Source organism: Camelus bactrianus, chromosome 16, assembly GCF_048773025.1.
Source record: "Camelus bactrianus isolate YW-2024 breed Bactrian camel chromosome 16, ASM4877302v1, whole genome shotgun sequence".
In the NCBI taxonomy this organism is placed as follows: Eukaryota; Metazoa; Chordata; class Mammalia; order Artiodactyla; family Camelidae; genus Camelus; species Camelus bactrianus.
This window is the reverse complement of record NC_133554.1, coordinates 28,680,185-28,701,105: the sequence shown is the minus strand read 5'-3', so window position 1 is coordinate 28,701,105 and position 20,921 is coordinate 28,680,185. Positions and strand designations below refer to the sequence as shown.

The 20,921-nt window shown below is 42.3% G+C and overlaps 2 pseudogenes; both read right to left on the bottom strand.

The window, feature by feature from the left end:
* Positions 1-567: 567 nt before the first annotated feature.
* LOC105081159 (dnaJ homolog subfamily B member 6 pseudogene) lies at positions 568-1,192 on the bottom strand (annotated as a pseudogene).
* Positions 1,193-10,898: 9,706 nt separating this feature from the next.
* LOC141573534 (SCAN domain-containing protein 1-like) overlaps positions 10,899-20,921 on the bottom strand; it is a 44,813-nt pseudogene continuing 34,790 nt past the window's right edge.

Here is a 20,921-nt window from a genome sequence, read left to right as displayed (position 1 = left end):
GACCCAGTTTACCACCTTTACTTTTTTAAACCTAAGCTTAACATTACATATCTAAACAATTTTCAAAACTTACTAAGTTGCCAACATTCATGCACAACTAGAAAACATCCTCAATTTATATTAAACCAGAAATGTGTTACCATTAACGCATGAATGTCTTTCACTACTGAAAATACTGAAGAAAACTGGAATTACTTTTGTTGAAGGTTCGTCCTGGCAATGTTAACTTCACAGCAGGCTGACACTACTTGGCTCACGCTGCAAGCACAATGGGAAGCAGACCCGTGCTAGTGTCAGTGTACGAAAGAGTCAAGGCCGCCTTAAGTTATGTTTAATAAAAAAGCAAAGTGCATACAGAGATTTACAACAATATTAAAGACAAAAAAAAGGTCCTATCATGTGGTCCCAACAATAAACTCAAAAGTCTATGACAAACAGGGCTCCGATGAGCTGTGTATAAATACGTTAGATCAGGTACAGTTATACGAAAAGGTGAGTTCGTCTGAAACCTACCAGGCCTCGGGGCGCCTGCTACATGGCACGTTCCTGTGCCGCGCGGGCCGGGAGCTACTTGTTCTCCAAGCGCAGCAGCTGCTCGTTACCATTTATTGTCAAGGACTTTAACTGGCCGTTCTCTTCAACTTCCACTCTTTCCTGATCGTTCTCGACAATCCTCTTTGTAGTGATTTTTCTGCCGTTAACCATCTTAGCAGAAGTTGATACAGATTTGTAGTTGCCCATTCCACCGCCACTAGAAAACCCCCCTCCAAAGGCAGGAAATCCACTGAAAGCAGAGAAGAACAACCGTGTGCCTCGGTTCCGGCTCCCACGGGGGCCTCTTTGATTCCCGAATAAGTCCTCAAATGGGTCGAAGAAGTCGAATGCAAATGGGTCCCTTCCACCAAAAAATTCCCTGAAGACGTCATCTGGGTTTCGGAATGTGAAGCCAAACTCAAATGGACTGTCAAAGTGACTTCCACCTCCACCACCACCGTTTAACCCTTCTTTGCCGTATCTGTCGTAGATGTCCCGTTTGTTAGCATCTGATAACACCTCATACGCCTCAGCCACTTGCTTGAATTTTCTCTCCGCTTCTTCTTTATTCTCAGGATTTTTATCTGGATGCCATTTCAGGGCCAGTTTCCGATATGCCTTTTTAATGTCCTCGGCTGGGGCATGTCTCTGCATGCCTAGAACTCGAGAGCCGGCGGCGGAAGCCGCGGCGGGGTGGCGGCCGGGTCTCCTCGGCTTCAGCGCAGTGGCGGTGGTGGTGGCGGCGGTGGCGACGTTCCTCGCCCTTTTCCTGGGCTTCTTGCTTTTGCATATCACCAAGAACATTCCATTTTGTTCAGTAAAAGCATTGGGTTCCTTTCTTTGTTGTTCACCCCGTTGTCAGGGTAGGTGCTGTTGCTTCTTTATTCTCTTACCTCTGGAAGATGAATTTATGAAGTGAAAAAAGCTCTTTTACTTATTAGCCCAGTGACACTGGTAAGTTCCTGAACCTCTCTGAGACTTAGCTGCCACATCTGAAATGATGCTAATTATCTGACAGAGATGTGTAAAGGGTTCAATTGTACTTACAAAGGGCTTCATTAGCACTGTCTCTGACATTTATCGGGTGTTTGGTCAGCCTAAGTTTATCTTTACCTTGTGTTTCTATAGTCCTTCACACTTACTCATCCATAGTCAAATTCATTGTTTTGTTTTCTTCTGACCCTGTGAAGCACATGAGACCAATATTATCTTGAAATATAGATAGGTATGGCTAAATTTATCATTTTATACTTCAGCTGCCCCTATGTGAAAACCCCTGATTTATGTTTTTTTGTATTTTAATTTATTTATTATTATTATTTTTTAAATGGAGGTACTGGGGATTGAACCCAGGACCTTGTGAATGCTAAGCACACACTCCACCACTGAGTTATACCCTCCCCTCCTAATTTATCGTCTTTACTTAAGCATATCACACATTTTTTAAAATTGAAAAATAAAGCACAGATACCAAAACTCACACATAACAGATGTACATCTTACTGAATTATTATAAGGCAAACACCACCCAGGTCAAGAAATACAACTTTGCCATCTACTGCAGGAACCCCTCCACTTGTCCTGTCCCTGTCCAGTGCCCTCTGTTCCTATAAATAACCACTCTCCTGACTTTTATGGTAATCACTTCTTTGCTTTTTTAGTTTTATTATGCAAGTGTGTGTCCTGAAAAAGTATCATTTAGTCTTACCCATTTGAAAAAAGTGTGATAATTCTTTTTAGTCCCTTTTAATCTGTAAGTTCCTCCTCCAGCCTTTCTTTTTCTTTACAATTTCTCTGTTGAAGAATTCAAACCATTTGACTTGTAGTTTCCTGCAGTCTGGGTTTTGCTGACTGCAATCTCATGGTGCAGTTAGGCAAACTCCTCAGTCCTCTGCGTTTCACAAATTGGCAGATAGATCAGAAACAGGATCAGAAATCAAGGTCAATCCCTTTGGCAAAACCACAGATGGTCTTAGGCATGACTATAGATGCTGTGTAATGTCTGGTGGTCTTTTTATGCTGAAGTCCATCAGGGGTTGCAGAATGGTGGTATTCTAATTCTACCATTTCCTTTTCACTTATTAGTTGGAATACTTTTATAAAGAGATACCCTCATTTATTATTTGGTTACCCAGTGGTGAAATCATACAGGACAGGTGGGATAAATGCCAGATAATTTCTCTTTACTTACCAGCTTTTTAAAAAAATTGAAATATAGTTGATTTACAATATTGTGTGAGTTTCTGGTATACAGAATAGTGATTTAGTATTTTTGCAGATTATATTCCATTATAGGTTATTATAAATGAATGGCTATAATTCCCTGTGCTGTACAGTATATCCCTGTTGCTTATCTATTTTATGTATAGTTGTTTGTATCTGTTGATCTCATGACTTAATAGTTTTCAGGATGAGTTAGTTTCCTATCCTTTCTGAGGGTGACCAACCTTTTTAAAAAAAAACATAGTCACAAATCTGTTGGAGGGGATGGGGTGGGTAGAGCCCAGGCTTAGCATGCACGAGGTCCTAGGTTAAATTCCCATTAGTACCTCCATTAGAATTTTTAAAAAACCTACAGGTTTAAATATATTTGATGGCTTTTAATCTGCTGCAGTTATTGTCATAGAAGTTCAAGTTGTCCTATCTTTGACCAGTGGAAACTTATTCAGATTTGTTCCTGAGTCCTTTGACATGACTCTAGTGGTTTTTATAGTTTCCTTACAATTCAGTATGGCAAAATGTTCCAGGCTCATCTTGCATATTTTCTCTCCCAGACCAGGAACGAGCCATTTCTCTGAGATCACTGTTTTCTTTGAATGAGAAATTGCATTTCAAGACCACACTTTCTGGTGATGATCACTGCTACTGAAGTTGCTTATTGTATCTAGACCTTTTCAGTAGACAGAAGTGGAGCTGGCTTGGGAAATTTATTGCATGTTGATAACATTTGTCTATGTCTTTGAAGGAGGAGGTCATCAGGAGGACATGACCGCCAGTTGACCTGTGAGCGGGACTTGGGCAATAGGAGGCCCCTCACCCCTTCCTCGTGCTTGGGACTTGCATTCCACCTACCTCCTCCGCGTTAGAAGCTGCCTCAAGGATGCAGCCTTGAGAGAGTAAGAGTTGCTGAAACCAACTAGACTAACTACGTGACTGAACTAGTTAAGGCGTCTATATAAACTTTAGGATTTTGGCAGGCAGGTGAGAGATCTGCTCATCTTACTTAAAAGACATGCCTTGTAGGTAAGTTCCCTGCTTATTAAAACTGCCACCTCCCAATCTGGAAGGTCTGTCTCTTTCTACCAACTCTCCTTGCTCTCCGTGAGTGGAGGTCGGTTTCAGATTTCACCTGGGGAACTCCTGAGATTGCAAACAACAGCCTTTTACACTGGAAGGTCGGTTTTCCTAGATGTAAAATCTTTGGCTCATACTTTCTTTCCTTGAGTATCTTAAATATGTTATTCTGTTTCCTTTTTAGCATAAAGTATTGCTGTTGAAAAGTCTGATAATAATTTGAATTTCTTTCCCTTATTAAGTCATATACTCATATTTTCAAGGATTTTTTCTTTTTCTTAGAAGTCTAGTAATTTTTCTAGAATGCCTTGGTGCTGGTCATTCTGGATCAGTATTCTTAGGTTTGGGGTCTACTCTTTGAATATAAAGTTTCAAATCGTTTTTTTTTTAATTTCAGGAAAGTACTCTTGAATCACAGGTTTTTGTGCCTGTTCTAGTCCCTTGTGGTTTTCTTCCTTAGAGACTCTGTTATCATGATCTTCTTTGCCTATCTTCAGTATTTGTCAATTTCTCTTGATCTTTTTTTATCTGTTCTTCATTTTTTATTTAAAAATTTCCCCATTTTCACCTTCTATTCCTCTTAAGAAACATGTTGTGTTTATTTTGAATTTTTTTTCATTTTTCAGTTTTATTAGGTAGAATTGTTACAATTTGACTGCACATATACAACATATTGCTTGTAAATACATGTACACAATATACTGCACATATTTTAAAAATTTACATATATTTACTATTCATTATTTCTAAGAATGTTTAGAGCTTTAGCTTTTTAAACTTACATAGTTATCAAAGGAATAAAGCCAATCACAAAATAAGAATTAATTCAAAAAGATACATACTCTCTGCTATTAACAGCAACATTCTTTATAATTGCCAAGATATGGTAGCATCCTAAGGGCACATCAGTAGATGAATGGGTAAAAACATGCTGTGTTTATTTGATCTTGTGTTTTATCTAGTCCAAACTTTATTTCTGAAATGATTTTTTTCTTTTATTTTCAGTTCTTTCCTGAATTCTGTCACCTCACCTCTGAGTTTTTCTAATTCTGAATTAGAATGTCCTTTCAATTTCAAAAAATATGTTTGAGCTTTTTTTTTTTTAAACAATACATTGATGTCTTTCTTTCTTTTTTTTTTTTTGTGGTGAGGAGATAATTAGATTTAATTAATTAATTAATTTTTAATGGAGGGACTGGGGATTGAACCCAGAACCTTGTGAAATGCTAAGCACGTTCTCTGTCACTGAGCTATACCCTTCCCCCTGTTTGAGCTTGATTTGAACAGTCATAGTTTTATTTTGTTTTATGGACATGTCCTTTTTGGTGTGTACTTTCTCCTGTGTGTGGGGCCCAGTCCTAGCAGTAAGCCCTCAGTATTCACCACAGACCCTTTATCCTCATGCAGTATTGGAGACGGCCAACCCCTTCCCCATTTTGGCTGCTGTTTTCCAATTGGCCCTCCATGTTTCCTAGTGAATACCTGTGGGCTGTTCAGGGTTCTGCTGATCTCAGATGCTGCCCCGTTGCTTCTCTCTGCTTCCTCCTATATGGATGCTGCTAGTGCTCAGGTCTTGTGGCTGTTGGTGGTTTGTCCCCACTCATTTGTATTTTGGGGTTTATGAGTATACCTTGCCACATTTTGACCATTTCTGCCCATTTTTTGGTTTTGTTATCTCGTTGCTCTTTTTTTTTTTTTGATTTACAGATATGAGAAATTATCATCCCACTGCTGTCCATCTTCCTAGAATCCTCTCTATAACAATATTAAAATTGTTGTGCTATAGCATATGCTGAAATTAGGCCTAATATATAAATGTACATAATAGATATAAAATATGTCAATATTTATAAACTATATAATAATAAAATATAATATATAATCATATAATAAATGTACATTTGTATACAAATATATAATCCACCACTACAACTAAATGTAACAAAGAGAGAGAAAACAATTACCCCAAACCCTCAACGCATTACCTGTTTTACATTCTTCCTTTGTCCATCAGATTTATTGTTTTGTATCATACTTCCCTTAGATTTAAAAATTTTTGTCAAAGCAATAATGTGCATGGTTAAGAAATCAAGTGGTATGAAAGGTCTACAGTGAAGAAACAGTCCCTGCCTCACTTTTCCTAGCCCTCAGTCCTACTTCTTAGAGGAATCCCTCTAGCCCTTTCTTCTGGTAATGGCTTCCATAGCTGTAAGTAATATCAGGCTACTATTCCGTGGTCTGTCCCCTTTAGACCTTTTCCTTTACTTCCTGCTGTAACGAATAAGGATCATGTCTGTTGCACCAGTCTCCCCTCCCCAACTCAATCCTCCCAATACAGTAATTTACTTATTTTCAGTTACATGGTGTTTCCATTATTATGGCTGAGTAGAAATTATGGACAAGAAAAAGCAGCAGTGTATTTTGATTGCATTTAAGTTATTGTATTGCCTTCCTTTATATCCATCTTCTCTACCCCCAGCCCAAGCTGTGCCATTAGATCAGGTGTCTGTTTCCTGGAACCTTTCTTGCTGCCCTGTCTGGACTCTGGGATTTGGCTTGACTGCTCTCTTGGTTGTTATCCTCTTTTCTGGTCCCTCATCTTCCATTTTCTTGGTTTAGTTCTTTGTTTCGCTCTGGCACATTCTCAAATAACTTCCTAAAATAAGGTGTATTGGAGACAAATTTCTTAAGAACTTGTATATAAGAAAATATCTACTTGAGTCCAAAAATTAATACCCTTAGAATTCAGAGGCATTGTTCTTCTGACATACAGTGTTACTGTTGAGAAATCTTTTTTTAAACATTTTTTATTGAGTTACAGTCATTTTGCAGTGTTGTCTGTTGAGAAATCTGATAATATTCTTTTAAAAATTTATTTGTTTATTTATTTTTATTGAAGTACAGTTAATTACAGTGTATCAATTTCTGCTATCCCAGTCTTGCATATACATACATATATTCATTTTCATTTTATTTTTCCATTAAAGGTTATTTCAAGATATTGAGCATAGTTCCTTGTGCTATACAAAAGAAACTTCAAAAAGAAAATCTATTTTTATATATAGTGGCTAACATTTGCAAATCTCAAACTCCCAAATTTATCCCTTCCCAACCCCTTTCCCTGGTAACCATAAGATTGTTTACTATGTCTGAGAGTCTGTTTCTGTTTTGTAGGTGAGTTCATCGTGTCCTTTTTTTCCCTTTTTCTTTTCTTTTTATTTTAGATTCCACATATAAGTGATATCATATGGTATTTTTCTTTCTCTTTCTGGCTTACTTCACTTAGAATGATGATCTCTAGGTCCATCCATGTTGCTGCAAATGGCATTACTTTATTGTTTTTTATGGCAGAGTAGTATTCCATTGTATAAATACACCACAGCTTCTTTATCCAGTTATTTGTCGATGGACATTTAGGTTACTTCCATGTCTTGGCTATTGTAAACAGTGCTGCTATGAACATTGGGGTGCATGTGTCTTTTCTCATTAGAATTCCCTCCGGATATATACCCAGAAGTGGAATTGCTAGATCACCTGGTAAATCTATTTTTAGTTTTTTGAGAAATCTCCATGCTGTTTTCCATAATGGTTGCACCAAACTACATTCCCAACAGCAGTGTAGTAGGGTTCCCTTTTCTTCACACCCTCTCCAGCATTTATTGTTTGTGGGCTTTTGAATGATGGCCATTCTGACTGGTGTGAGGTGATACCCCATTGTAGTTTTGATTTGCATTTCTCTGATAGTTAGTGATACTGAGCATTTTTTCATATGTCTATTGACCATTTGTATGTCTTCATTGGAGAAATGCTTGTTTAGGTCTTCTCCCCATTTTTGGATTGGGTTCTTTGTTTTTTCCTTATTAAGTTGTATGAGCTGTTTATATATTCTGGAAATTAAGCCTCTGTCAGTCGCATCATTTGCAAATATTTTCTCCCATTCCATAGGTTGTCATTTTGTTTTGCTTATGGTTTCCTTTGCTGTGGAAAAGCTTATGAGTTTAATTAGGTCCCATTTGTTTATTTTTGCTCTTATTTACATTGCCTGGGTAGACTGTTCTAGGAGAATGTTGCTTAGATTTATGTCAGAGAATGTTTTGCCTATGTGTTATTCTAGGAGATTTATTCTGTCTTGTCTTATATTTAAGTCTTTAAGCCATTTTGAGTTTATTTTTGTGTATAGAATGAAGGAGTATTCTAACTTCATTGATTTACATGCTGCTATCCAGTTTTCCCAACACTACTTGCTGAAGAGACTGTCTTTTGTCTATTGTATATTCTTGCCTCCTTTGTCAAGATTAATTGACAATTGGTCTGTGGATTTATTTCTGGGCTCTCTATTCTGTTCCATTGATCCATATGTCTGTTTTTATGCCAATACCATGCTGTTTTGATTACTGTAGCTCTGTAATATTGTCTGAAGTCTGGGAGGGTTATTCCTGCAGCTTCATTCTTTTTCTTCAATAATGCTTTGGAAATTGTGGGTCTTTTGTGATTCCATATACATCTTAGGATCATTTGTTCCAGTTCTGTAAAAAATGTCCTGGGTAATTTGATAGGTATTGCATTAAATCTGTAGATTGCCTTGGGCAGTATGGTTATTTTAATGATATTTATTCTTCCAGTCCAGGAGCATGGGCTATCTTTCCATTTCTTTAAGTCTTCTTTAATTTCCTTAATCAGTGTTTTGTAGTTCTCCATGTATGTGTCTTACACCTCCTTGGTCAGATTTATTCCTAAGTATTTTATTGTTTATTTTAAAAGGGATTGTTTCCTTACTTTCTTTTCCTTTTGATTCATTATTAGTGTAAAGAAATGCAACTGATTTTTGCATGTTAATCTTGTACCTTGCTACCTTGCCAAAGTCTTTTATCAGCTCTAGTAGTTTTTGTGTGGCGCTTTCAGGGTTTTCCATATATAGTATCATGTCATCTGCATATAGTGACAATTTTACCTTTTCTTGTCTAATTTTGATCACTTTTATTTCTTTTTCCTGCCTGATTGCTGTGACTAGGACTTCCAAGTCTATGTTGAATAGGAGTGGTGAGTGAGCAACCTTGTCTTGTTCCAGATTTTAGTAGGAAGGCTTTAAGCTTTTCACCATTGAGCACTATGCGGGCTGTAGGTTTGTCATAAATAGCTGTTATTATGTTGAGATATGTTCCCTCTATACCCACTTTGGTGAGAGTTTTTTTTATCATAAATGGGTATTGAATTTTATCAAATGATTTTTCTGCATTTATTGAGATGATCATGTAGTTTTTGTCCTTTCTCTTGCTGATGTGGTGTATCACATTGATTGATTTGTGTATCCTGAACCATCCTTGTTGTCCTGGGGATGAACCCAACTTGATCATGGTGTATGATCTTTTTTATGTGCTGTAGGAGTCTGTTTCCTAATATTTTGTTGAGGATTTCTGCATCTATGTTCATCAGTGATATTGGTCTGTAATTTTCTTTTTTGGTAGTGTCTTTGGTTTTGGTATTAGGGTGATGGTGGCTTCATAGAATGAGTTTGGGAGTACTCCGTCCTTTTCAATCTTTTGAAAGAGTTTGAGAAGGACCAGTATGAGTTCTTTGTATGTTTGGTAGAATTCTCCAGTGAAGGCATCTAGTCCTGGACTTTTGTTTGCAATGAAGTTTTTTATTGCTAATTCTATTTCATTTCTAGTGACCAGTCTGTTCAAGTGGTCTATTTCTTCTTGATTCAGTCTTGGTGGACTGTGTGTTTCCAGAAACTAGTCCATTTCTCCCAGGTTATCCATTTTGTTTCCATATAGTTGTTCATAGTATTCTCTTATGATATTTTGTATTTCTGTGGTATTGGTTGTAATTTCTCTATTTTCCTTTCTTACTTTGTTTATTTGTGTGCTCTGTCTTTTCTTCTTGCTGAGCCTGGCCAGAGGTCTGTCAATTTTGTTTACTCTTTCAAAAAGCTAGCTCTTGGTTTGATTGACTTTTTCTATTGTCTTTTTTTCCTCTCTATTTTATTTATTTCCTTCCTGATCTTTATTATTTCCTTCCTTCTGCTGACTTTTGGTTTTGTTTGCTCTTCTTTTTCTAATTCTTTTAGCTGGTAGGTTAGATTGTTTATTTGAGGTGGTTCTTTTTTGAGGAAGGCCTGTATCACTATGAACTTCCCCTCTTAGGACTGCTTTTGCTGCAACCCATAGATTTTGTGTGGTTGTGTTTTCATTGTTGTTTGTCTCAAAGTATTTTTTAATTTTTTCTTTGATTTCATCATTGATCCATTGGTTTTTTAGTAGCATATTGTTTAATCTCCATGCTGTTGTTTTTTTTCTCCTCTGTTTTTCTCTGGTTGATTTCTAGTTTCATGGCATTGTGTTCAGAAAAGATGCTTGAAATAATTTCTATCCTCTTAAATTTATTGAGGCTTCTTTGTTGCCCAAGTACATGATCTGTCCTAGAAAATGTTCCATGTGCACTTGAAAAGAATGTATGTTCTATCTTTTAGGGGGATGTATTGTTCTGAAATTATCAACCAAGTTCAATTGTTCTGTTGTGTCATTTAGTTCCTCTGTTGCCTTGTTAATTTTCTGTCTGGAAGATCTGTCCATTGATGTTAATGGTGTGTTAAAGTCTCCTACTATGATTGTGTTCCTATCAGTGAGAAATCTGATAATATTCTAATTCGACTTACTTTAAAAAATCTTTTCCTTTAGAAGCTTTTAGAATCAATTTTTTTTTCCTGGTAAAACAAGACTTTATTACAGTGATGTGCCTAGATATGTGGTTTTTTGTATCCCATGTTCTGGGTGCTTGGAACTTTCCATCTGGAAACATTAACTCTGGGAATTATCTTGAACTATTTCATTGATAATTTCATCCCCTCTTGTTTCTCTTCCCTCTTTATAAAACTCCCAACTCAGTGGTTAGACTTTGGGCTTCTTACACACTTGCTGGGTCCAGGGACACTGTTAGTTGCTCAGGATGGTGAGGAATAGGAGGGATTTTCTGTCCTTAAGGGTCTCACTGAAGGTATAAACCTTTGGTGAGGAATTTATGATCAGAAGTATCTTCCTGGAAGAAATATTAATAGGAAAACCCAGCAACTCAGCAGATGGCTGTCTCATTGGTTATCTCATTTAATCACCACAGAAACATTAGAAATTATGATCTGCATCTTCCTTTTGCTTAGAGAGTCAAGTACTAAGAATCAGAGAGGTAAGTTCAGGATCCCAAGCCAGTAAGTGGCAGAGATTTGGAAAATGACTCTTTTTTTTTTTTTTTTTTTTTTTGAATAAGAAACAAAGGCTTTATTCTCATGGGTTCTCAACTTAATTTCGCCACCGGCCAGAAAGGAGGCTGGAAACAGGCTCGGGAAAATAAACATGGTAAAAGGACGAACGAAAAGGACACACGAGTTGCCAAAACTCGTTTTTCATTAAAGCGTTGTGAAGAGAGGCTCGATCATGGCTCCAGTCCAGAGAGGCCCGGGCCAGGCCGCGCACAGCTCAGCCTGTGATGCGCACGTCTGTGCGGCAGCTAAGCCGCCGGGCCCGCGCCGCCTCGGGTAGGATGGCGAGCAGCCGCTCCTGCACCAACATCCTCACGATCTGCTCTTCGTGCGGATGTCGGGCCTCAGCCACTGGCGGGAGAGCTCCCGCAGCTGCCGGAATGCCTCCCTCGGGCCTGCCGTGTCCTGGTAGCGGAACTGCTGGAATCGCTGGCGGAACGTCTCTGGGCCGGGCCAGGAGCCGCCAGGGCCTGGCGGAGAATGTAGAGCGGCTTCGGCAAGTGGCGCGGAGCCCAGCGGTGCGGGCCCGAGGGTCAGCTCCAGGGCCGCGGAGGCCGCCGCAGGAGGCGTAGGATTTGCTTCGGGGACCGCGGCCGTTGGGGCTGGAGGACTCAGGAACAGGTAGTGGGGCCTCAGGAGTCGACAAGGAGCCTGCAGAGTCACGCTCCGGGCCTGAGTTCGGGCCAGCCCTTTCCTCTTTCCCCAACGGTGGCTCTGGGCTCCCAATTGCCACCAAGCCCGGCTCAGCCGCCTCGTGTCTCCGGGTCTGGACGTCACTTTTTGTCCGGCAGCTGTGGGCGAGGCACTCTGGACGTTGACTCTTAATTCTGAAGCTGTATCATGCCTAGTACATTTCAGCTCTCTCTGATGACACCTGTTCAACTCTGGAATCTTCGCCAGTTGGAATAGATGTCTTTGGGGATTCTCAAGATCTGGTATGAAGCATTTGATATGGAAGGATTTCTGATCCCATTCCTCAAGAAGCAGTAAGTCTGAGAGTATCTCTTTAAAATAACTTCCAGATATTTTCATAGTTGGAAAGGATCAACTATTGATGATTCTGAAGATCCCACTGGGATTCCATTCTCTAGCTCTCAGGAAGATGATTTCTTCCCGGGGCTTATTGTTCACTTTTTGCATCTATGATGGGCAGGGATGCCTCCCCACATCCATCCAGCCTGTGAGACACACTGAACTTGAGGGAAGATGCTCTGACCTGTGATTTTTGTGATTGGTAACTGATTATTGCCAACTGTGGGGAGCCTGAGGGAGGTGGGTAGTGGGTGACAGCTCTGCTAAGAAAGATGAGATGCATATAATTCCCACTGACATTTGACACTGCTGTAAATCCTCTCAAAGAGACCCCACATCCCTGTGGGGATGCCTTCATGGGGAGATGGCATCCGACTTGATCAATCAGCTGTGGCTTCATTACCCTCTCCCTGATATTTAATGGTAGCTGATACCTGCCCTTCAGGGGCCAGTTCAGGCACCAACACCAAAAGGAAACGAGTCAGGCTGCAAGGGCCCAAGTCAACAGGGAGGAGGCTGATTTTCTTCCCATCAGGAGCAAATCTATTCTCACACTTCTGTACTGAATCTGTTGCTACAAGGAAAGATATATATTAAATATAAAGAAAAAGAAGTAAACAACAAACACAGGTCAAAAGACAACTGGCAAGTCAGGGAAAGAAAGAGAGCTGGCATTTAAGGAGCACTCAGATCCCTCCTGAACTCAACTATCTGGATTCTTCAGGAATTTCTGTCGAGACCGACCCGTCACCTCATTTAATCCTCACCAAGGCCCTTTGATTGTCTTCATTTTAGAGAGCAGAAACAGAGGCCCAGGAAGTTAAGGATCTCGCCCAGTGGCCTGGATCTAAGGACTGTGGAAAGGCAAAGTTTGTGTTCTTTGTTCTGTTCCCACATAGCCCAACCCATTATTCAAAATCAGAGGTGGGCAGACGATGGCACAGGCTGAATCCACCCCACTGCCTGTTTCTGTGTGGCGACGATCTAAGAATAGGTTTTACATTTTTAAATGGTTTAAAGAAAATCAAAAGAAGAACAGTATTTTATGCCACTTAAAAATTACATGAAATTCAAAGTTTGGTGTCCATAAATAAAGTTTTGTTGGAACACAGACCTGCATTTGTTTACAGATTATTTGTAGCTGCTCTTTGCCTTCTGTGACAGAGCTGAGTAGTTGCAACAAAGACACCCTGGCCAGCAAAACCGAAAATATTTACTGTCTGGACTTCTACAGCGAGAGTTTGCCAACTCTGTTCATACAGATTCCTGGAGTCCTGAATGACAGAGAAAGAGACAAATTGGATTCAGACATGGATGCACACTTTATTGATAACTGACTTTGTTAGATATAATTAAGCACTCGCAATTTCAGAAACATCGCTCTTCCACTGCCAGCCAGCAATGGCCCCGTGAGGGTTTTAGGATTTATAAGCATCATTAAATATTGCAGTAGAGATTGTTCAGCCACTTCAGTGATTTGCCTTGAAGGTACTTAAAATTTTCAAGTAAATACCAGGGATAGGGCTCTGAATGTAACTTAAAGACTTTGCTAATTTCTTTGTCCTTTGATTATTGCGCATGTGTGATTTCTACAAAAATATTTACTTTCTCCAAAGTTGCTCGGCTCAGGCTTTGTGGCTGTCTAATTTATCAGTGTTGGTGGTATATGTCACATTTGTCCATTTCAGGTAAGAGGGGAAGCAAAGGAAAAAAAAAAAAAAAAAAAAAAAGACAACCCATTGTGGGTTCTTACCAGGTCACCAGTTTTGTTGCAACATGCTTTTAAAAGAACATGCAAGAGCGGGTTGTCTCACTCTGCAATCCAAGAATGTTTGATTCCTCTGTGGTGAAAAATTCCCTGGCCTGACAGGAAAACACCCAGAGAAGAGCAAGGGGAGAGAGGAAGGTTCTTTCTCTTTTTCTTTTCCAATGTGGCTTCTTTTGATTCAAGAAAGTCCTCCATCCTCAACATCTCTTTCCTGCTCATGGTCCCCAGGAAGATCACAGTTAGACTGCTTTTGCCCCCTGCCCTCTTTAAACTTCACCTCTCCTGTCAACCTCCTGGACTCCTGGTTAAATCTTCCTTCTCACTGTTGCCATTCTATCCTAACACCCTCCTGCCTTATCGTAAGGCACATGTCCTATCACAGGACATGTTCATCTTGCTAATTCCCCCCCGACCATGGGCTTCTTGGGAGCTGCTTTTTTATTTTTTTACTTCTGTACCCCAAGAACCCAAACAGTGGCGCAGTGACAAAGAGAGTGAGTGCCTCCATTTTTTTGTGTTGTCTTCTTTTGTTTTGGGTAGGGGGAACAGTAAATGTGTGAGAATGTGGTGATTATCTGCATGATTCAAGATTATGAGTCGGCAAGAATGGAAAGTGTTTAGATTTTTCTCTGAAGTCACCACTATAGAGAGAGGTAGATCTCGAGAAGGAATATCTGTTCTTGCAGGTTTTAGAGAGAAGTCTAAGTTTGAGCTCCCACTTAGCTGATTAATTACATGTCAGACAGTTTAGACAATCTTTCTGAGTTTTTTTCCCCTGTAAAAGAGGAAAGAACACCCACCTGACGGGGTCATTACGAAGCCCAGGTGGGGCTGTGGCGACCATAAGGCACTGAATGCAAGTGCGTCTTGTTACTCCCAGTGGGTTTGCAGGCTTATTTTAAGCCTCTATCCTCACATTCACCTTTTTAGATGTTTCCTCTCTCCTCTGTTCAAAGGGGCACTGTGGTCAGCAGAAGACCTCCTCAGAGGCCTGATAAATACTGTCCCTTCTCTCTTATCCAGAGGAGAAAGAAGTGACGCTTTCCAGTCCCAGAATTTCAGCCCAGTGGCAAGGCCCACCCTACCCCCACCTTATCCGTTCATTCATCCTATAAATATTTACTGTTCTCCCCCAAAACAAAACAAAATCCAAACCTGATGCTCTCGTGCTCTTTGTCACAGGACTTTTAAATATAAATTTAGTTTTAAATGTAATTTTAATAGTAAATTATACATTTAACAGTTCACAATTGTTTTAATTATAGAGGCCTGCCCTGCAGGGATGGTGGAAAGAACTAGGAGGGTAAAGAGCGTTCTGACTTCAGGGCGCAGAAAGATTAACGCCAGGAGAGCCAAATTCAGTCATCAGGTGCAGGCACTAGACAAGCAGCTGAGATGGGGGCAGTGCCTGAGAAGCTGCTGGGAACTGGGACAGAGTGGACATGGAAAGTGAGGTCACAACCCAGCCAGACCCTCCCACGTGGACCTGCAGGGCTGCTAGTGGGGCTGCGGGTCCGCGTTGGGGGGAAGGGTCGCCTCCGCACCAGCGCAGGAGCCTGCGCATGTCTCGTTTCTATGGAATCTAGAATTGGGCCTGGCACCTTCTTGGACAGAGAGGATGTGGCCAGGGTTTGGAGCACAGTCAGGGGAGCAGTTATAGGGTTCAAATTGCACCGAAAGACTTGGGTGGGGTTTCTGTGAGAGGTTGTGGAACCTGGCCTTTGTCTGGCAGGGACACGGGAAGTCCAGGACCACTGCTCCCTCTGGATCCCTGGGTACCATGCTGGGCGCACAATGGGTGCCAGGCTTAATGAATGGCGGTGCCAGGCTTAATGAATGGCCCCACCAGCCGTCCAGTTCCCCAGACCCCCAGTGTCTGTCTCGGCCCCTCCTCCTTCCACCCTCTGGCCAATGCTGGTGCTGTGAGAGCTCCTAACTGCCCATTGTTCTCCCCTGTGGCCTCGCCCTAGTCCGAGGTAACGTCACATTTCTCTGGAGTCCTGCTCTCTCTCATTCCCTGGGACCTGCGCCTTCTCCTACTGCCACCATTCCCAGCCTGTTCTCTACCCTGTAGCCAGGGACCCTCTCAAAATGCAAATCTGATCATGTCCTAGGGGCCCCTAGCCCCTCAACTTACGCCCCATTCTTTAGATCTCATCTCAAATGTCACTTTCTTCAATCAGGTGAGGTCCTTCTATTATTTGCTCTTAAAGCATCAGGTACTATTCCTTCCAAGCCCTTATCAGAGTTTTTAATTATATATTTTTTGGCATGTGATTAATTTCTTTCTCCTCCACTAGACTTTAAATTCCATACGGAGAAGGTCTGTGTCTATTTTTTGCTCATCTGTGATCGTGTTTCCCAAGCAACCAGCCCAGTCTATGACTTGGTGATTGTTAAATAAAGAAATAAATGTATAAATACATTTTAGTGAATGAGGGGATTAACAAACAAATGGGTGGATGATGTGACAGGGAGTCACGACTCAAGACAGCCTGCTGTGCAGGGATCAAATGGACAAAAGAACAAGACAGAACCACAGGCCGAGACCTCTTGCCTCCCACAAGAAGATACTCATTTTTGAAACACTTACTTAAAAACATGTTTCATTATTTTCAGATGCTTCCCTAAATGGATGTAGTGAACTAAAAGTGGGAATCACATAATGTAATCTGACACACAAAAATGAAGCAAATTGGTTCCTCGCCAGGCGAGGCAAAAATAAACAGACTAGAAATTATGACGTTCATGCGTCTTTTAGCACTGAGAGTGTTAGAGCAGGCAGATAGCTAGATATGAGCAGAGAAATGGGGACACAGACCAAATGGCAGGAATTGGGCAGAAAGGAGGGGCACAGGCCAAATGCAGGAAACCACACATCATGTAAGCACCAGGGGTCCCTGGGCAGAGAAAGAAAAGCAGGAACCTTTGAGCTGATAAGGGAAAATGCCTTTTGGGGTGATGAGTGGCCTGGAGACAAAGAAAGGTGAGAAAACGCAGGACTTTCCAGTGTCTGAATGTAACCTTTTGCTCATTATGCCCTCATTTCAGTAAAATTAGCCTTGCAGATCAGAAATACCCATCATGCACTGACCCCATGACAAACAATTCTAATCCAGACTAAATAAAAAATCCCTCCTCCTTTTGGGAAGGTGGAGTTAGGATGATAACCAGGGCATACGACCCCAAACCCTTCCCTCCCCAATGAATATTCTGCCCATTCATTTTTACACCCTATGTGACTAACTTGCTAAAAAAACTCAGGGCAGCCGCTCACCTGAATCCTCACTACTTTTTCAACCACTACGTATTGTCTCCGAATTTTTTCTGGGATGGGACAAGAACGTGGTAATGCCAGTTGCATCTACCAGCAGCAAGAGGAGGGGCGAGTGGAGAAGGAAAGGCAAGAATATAAGATGAGCTTGTACCATCTGAGATGAATTTCCCTTAGCCACTTGGGGCTTGAATGATTTTGGCTTTGGACCTCTTGCCTCACTGAACCTTTCTCTCCAGAAACCACCTCTTCCTCTGCTTGTGCATCTGCAGGTTTAATTGCCTCCAGGGACAGCTGAATTGACCACACTTGAAAGATGGGACCACTGAAGCTAAGTGAGCACAATAACTAGGCCAGAGGCGACAAATACACGCTTTCTCTGTAGCCCAAACCCCTCCTTCATCGGGTGCATCCATGTCACTCCATGAGTGAAAATCCACTCTTAGCTGTGGCCTGGATCCATCATTTCTCACCATAGCTGGTGGAGACACTTACCCCCCAACTCCGCTCTGCGTGTTGGTGCCCAAAAGACCAGTCTAGCCCCCAGTCCCTGTTTCTAAGCTCCTCTGAGCCAGTGCTTCAGGAGCAGGGTGGGGAGGGGTGGGAGAGTGGAGGTGGAGGGCTGCAGGGAGGGGGGCAGAATGTGTCAGTGAGTACTGATGGTGTAGCGGGAAGATTCCAGGATTTGGCGTCAGACAGACCTAGGCCCAGATCACAGCCCATCTTGTAGCAATTTACTAAACCTTTCTGAGCTTTCACTTTCTTACCTGTGAAAAGCAATTAATAATATCCTCCTTGCAGGTCACTGTAAGCAATGAATGTGAAGGTGGCAGCGCAGACACTGTGCACACAGTTGGGACTCAGTAGGGTTTTCTGCCTTCCCTTTCGTTCCTTCCTGTGGGCAGTAGCATGGTGCAGAGAATGAGTGCGACTTTTGTAGTCAGACAGACCTGGCTGAAATCCTGGCTCGGCCATGGACTAGCTGCATGGTCCTGCACAGGTAACTTAACCTCCCAGAGCCTCCCTTTCCTCATCTGTAAACTGGGGGCAGCAGGTGGGGGAGGGCCCTCCTCACACGTTGAGGCTTTCATGAGATAATGCATGCACAGTGCCTGGAGCGGAGGTGGGGGGATTCACTACATGCAGATTTCCTCTGCCAGGTTCCCTTGTGGATTGATGGTTATCTGCCCATCGAGGAGGGACGGAGTCTTACAAGACTCATTCTCTCTCTCTGAAGGAAATGCGAGCCCAGGAGTAGCCCTACAGAAAATTAACTGTGCCGTCTGCTTTCACCGCCTGTCTGCACAAAGGGCTGTTTGTGGGTCTGCTGGCACTGGTATGCCAATCGTGTACCAAAATCATGCAGCTGTACAGGGCGAAACTTCTGCCATGGATGGACTCAGCTCTGTCTGAGCCCTGTGGCGTCCAAGATGTCTTGATGGCAAAACTCCCTTCTGCTATTGCAGGAAGTGCAGCTCCTTTCAGTTCGTGTATAAAATGGCCACTAAAAGGAAACCAAGCCCTCACATCCTAAGGCAGCTCTGAGAGCGGTTTTCTGTATTTGCCACAGGTGAGGTAAAATGTCCCCTTTCTAGAAGTGTTCTTAGCAGTGAAATTTTCTGGAAACAGAGCAAGGGGACTGCTAGTTCTCCAGAAGCTCCCAAGTCGTCAAGTTTTCGTCACTTTTATGTGAAAAGCAGAGAGAAGGGACAGGGAAGGGACATTTCTACCAGATGTCTGCCTGCCCCAGACTGCATTTAAATGAAACCTGGGCTTTGGAGTCAGACCCACCTGCGTTTAGATCCTGGCTCTGCCATTGACTTACCTTGAGCAGGTGTTTTACTCTTTGTGAACCTCATCTTTCTCACCTGTAGAATGGGGGAGGGAGGAGAGTCAGCCCCTCCTAAAGTTGTTAGGAAGTTGAACGCTGTAATGTAGGTTCAGCGTCTCACGGGGAGCAACGTAGCCACATGGCGATGCTCCTCTCTCCTTCCCCTTATTTCCCTTGGAGTCTGTTCCAAAGGAGAGCTAAGTAGGTATGATAATACTAAGCTCCCTCAGACAGAGGATGACTTTAGATGGCCACCTCACCTAAGACGCCAGCAGGTCTCCAGCTCACTTCTGGGCGGCACTCTCAGGGCCACACTCGGGCGGGGCCTGTTTGACCAAACAAAGCAAGGGATGTAGGGAAGCAGTGATTGCCTGTCTGGACACAGGCCCCATGGCGCTCCCTCACCTGCTCACTCGGCTGCACCTTTCACCCAGCCTATCTCACCGCAGTCAGGTTGCAGTTGTGGCGGCTGGGGACGAGACTGCCTTCTTTCCCACCATATGTAACATCGTTTGGGCACCGAGGGCTTCCGGGGTTGGGGCTGGCTGACTTCTGATTGGCTGAGGTGTAAGCAGTGCATAACAATCAGGCTACTTCATCTCCAGTGCCCCCTCCACCCAGGCCATTTTGTCTGCCCTTCCCTTTTCAAGTGGGTTAGTGGGAAAAACATGTCTTCGAGTCAGACCTCACATTCAGGCTCTGCACCTTCATGGGTGATTTTTGACATTATTTAACCTTTTTGAGTCTCCGTTTCCTCGTCTGCAAAATAAGGGAATTATGCTTGTCTCAGCATTTTCCAAAAGTCTTCTTTGGAATCCTGGTTTGGGAGGATGCTACTGGTGTCACACAAAACAGAGAGTTATGTGATCAGATAAAGTGTGGGCAGTGTTAAGTCAAGTGAAGATAAAGACTCTTTTCTACTTTAGGACTTCTCTTCATGTGAATCTTCAAGGGGTGGGAGTATGATTGTCAACATTTCCAAATGTATTTTACCACCTTTTTCTTGCAAACAGAATATCCCCTTAGACATGAAAGGTGATGTAGTGCGGTGGGTGAGGACACAGACTTGGGAGCCAGATTGCCGGAGTACAAGACCTTTGCCGCTTACTAGTTGTATTAGTTATTTACTGCTGTGTAGCAAAACACCACAGACCTCGAGGCTGAAAACAGTGCACACTTAATTATCTCACAGTTCCTGTGGATCAGGAATCCAGGAAAGCTTAGCTGGGCCATTGCTTCAGTGTCTCTCACAAGGCTGCAATCAAGGTGTTGGACCAGGGTTGGGATCCCAGTTGAAGCGTCTGCTAGAGGAGGATGTGTTCCAAGCCCACGTGGTTGTCGGCAGGATTGAGTTTCCTGTGGGCTGTTGGCTGGAAGCTGCCCCCAGTTTCTTGCTGTGTGTGCCTCTCCAACATGGCAGCCTGCTTCCTCAGATCCAGCAAGGGATCAAATCCGCTAACAGGGTGGAAGTTACCACCTTACATAGCTGAATCACGGAAATGACAGCCTGCCTGGCCCCTTTGCCATATTCTCTTGGTTGGAAGCAGCCACTTGTCCAGCCCACACTCAAGGGGAGAGACCTGCTAAGGCATGAGCACTAGGGGACAGGGGTAACGAGGGGGCCATCGGAGAGCCTGCCTGTTACACCTGTTGTGTGACTTTGGGCAATAAGTTAACTCTGTGCCTCAGTCTTATCATCTGTACCATTGAGCTGACAATGATAATATCTTCTTTATAAAGTTATGATTAAATGTGTTAACATGCAGAAAGAAGTATCTGGCAAATAGCAGTCACTGCTTCTATATATTTGCTTTTATCTCTACCAAGACCGGTGTCTGGCACCTAGAGAAAACACAGTAAACAGTGGCTGAATGAATGAATGAAGGAACAGACTCGAGTCACACGGAACGCACCCTTTGGGAAAGGCTGCCCT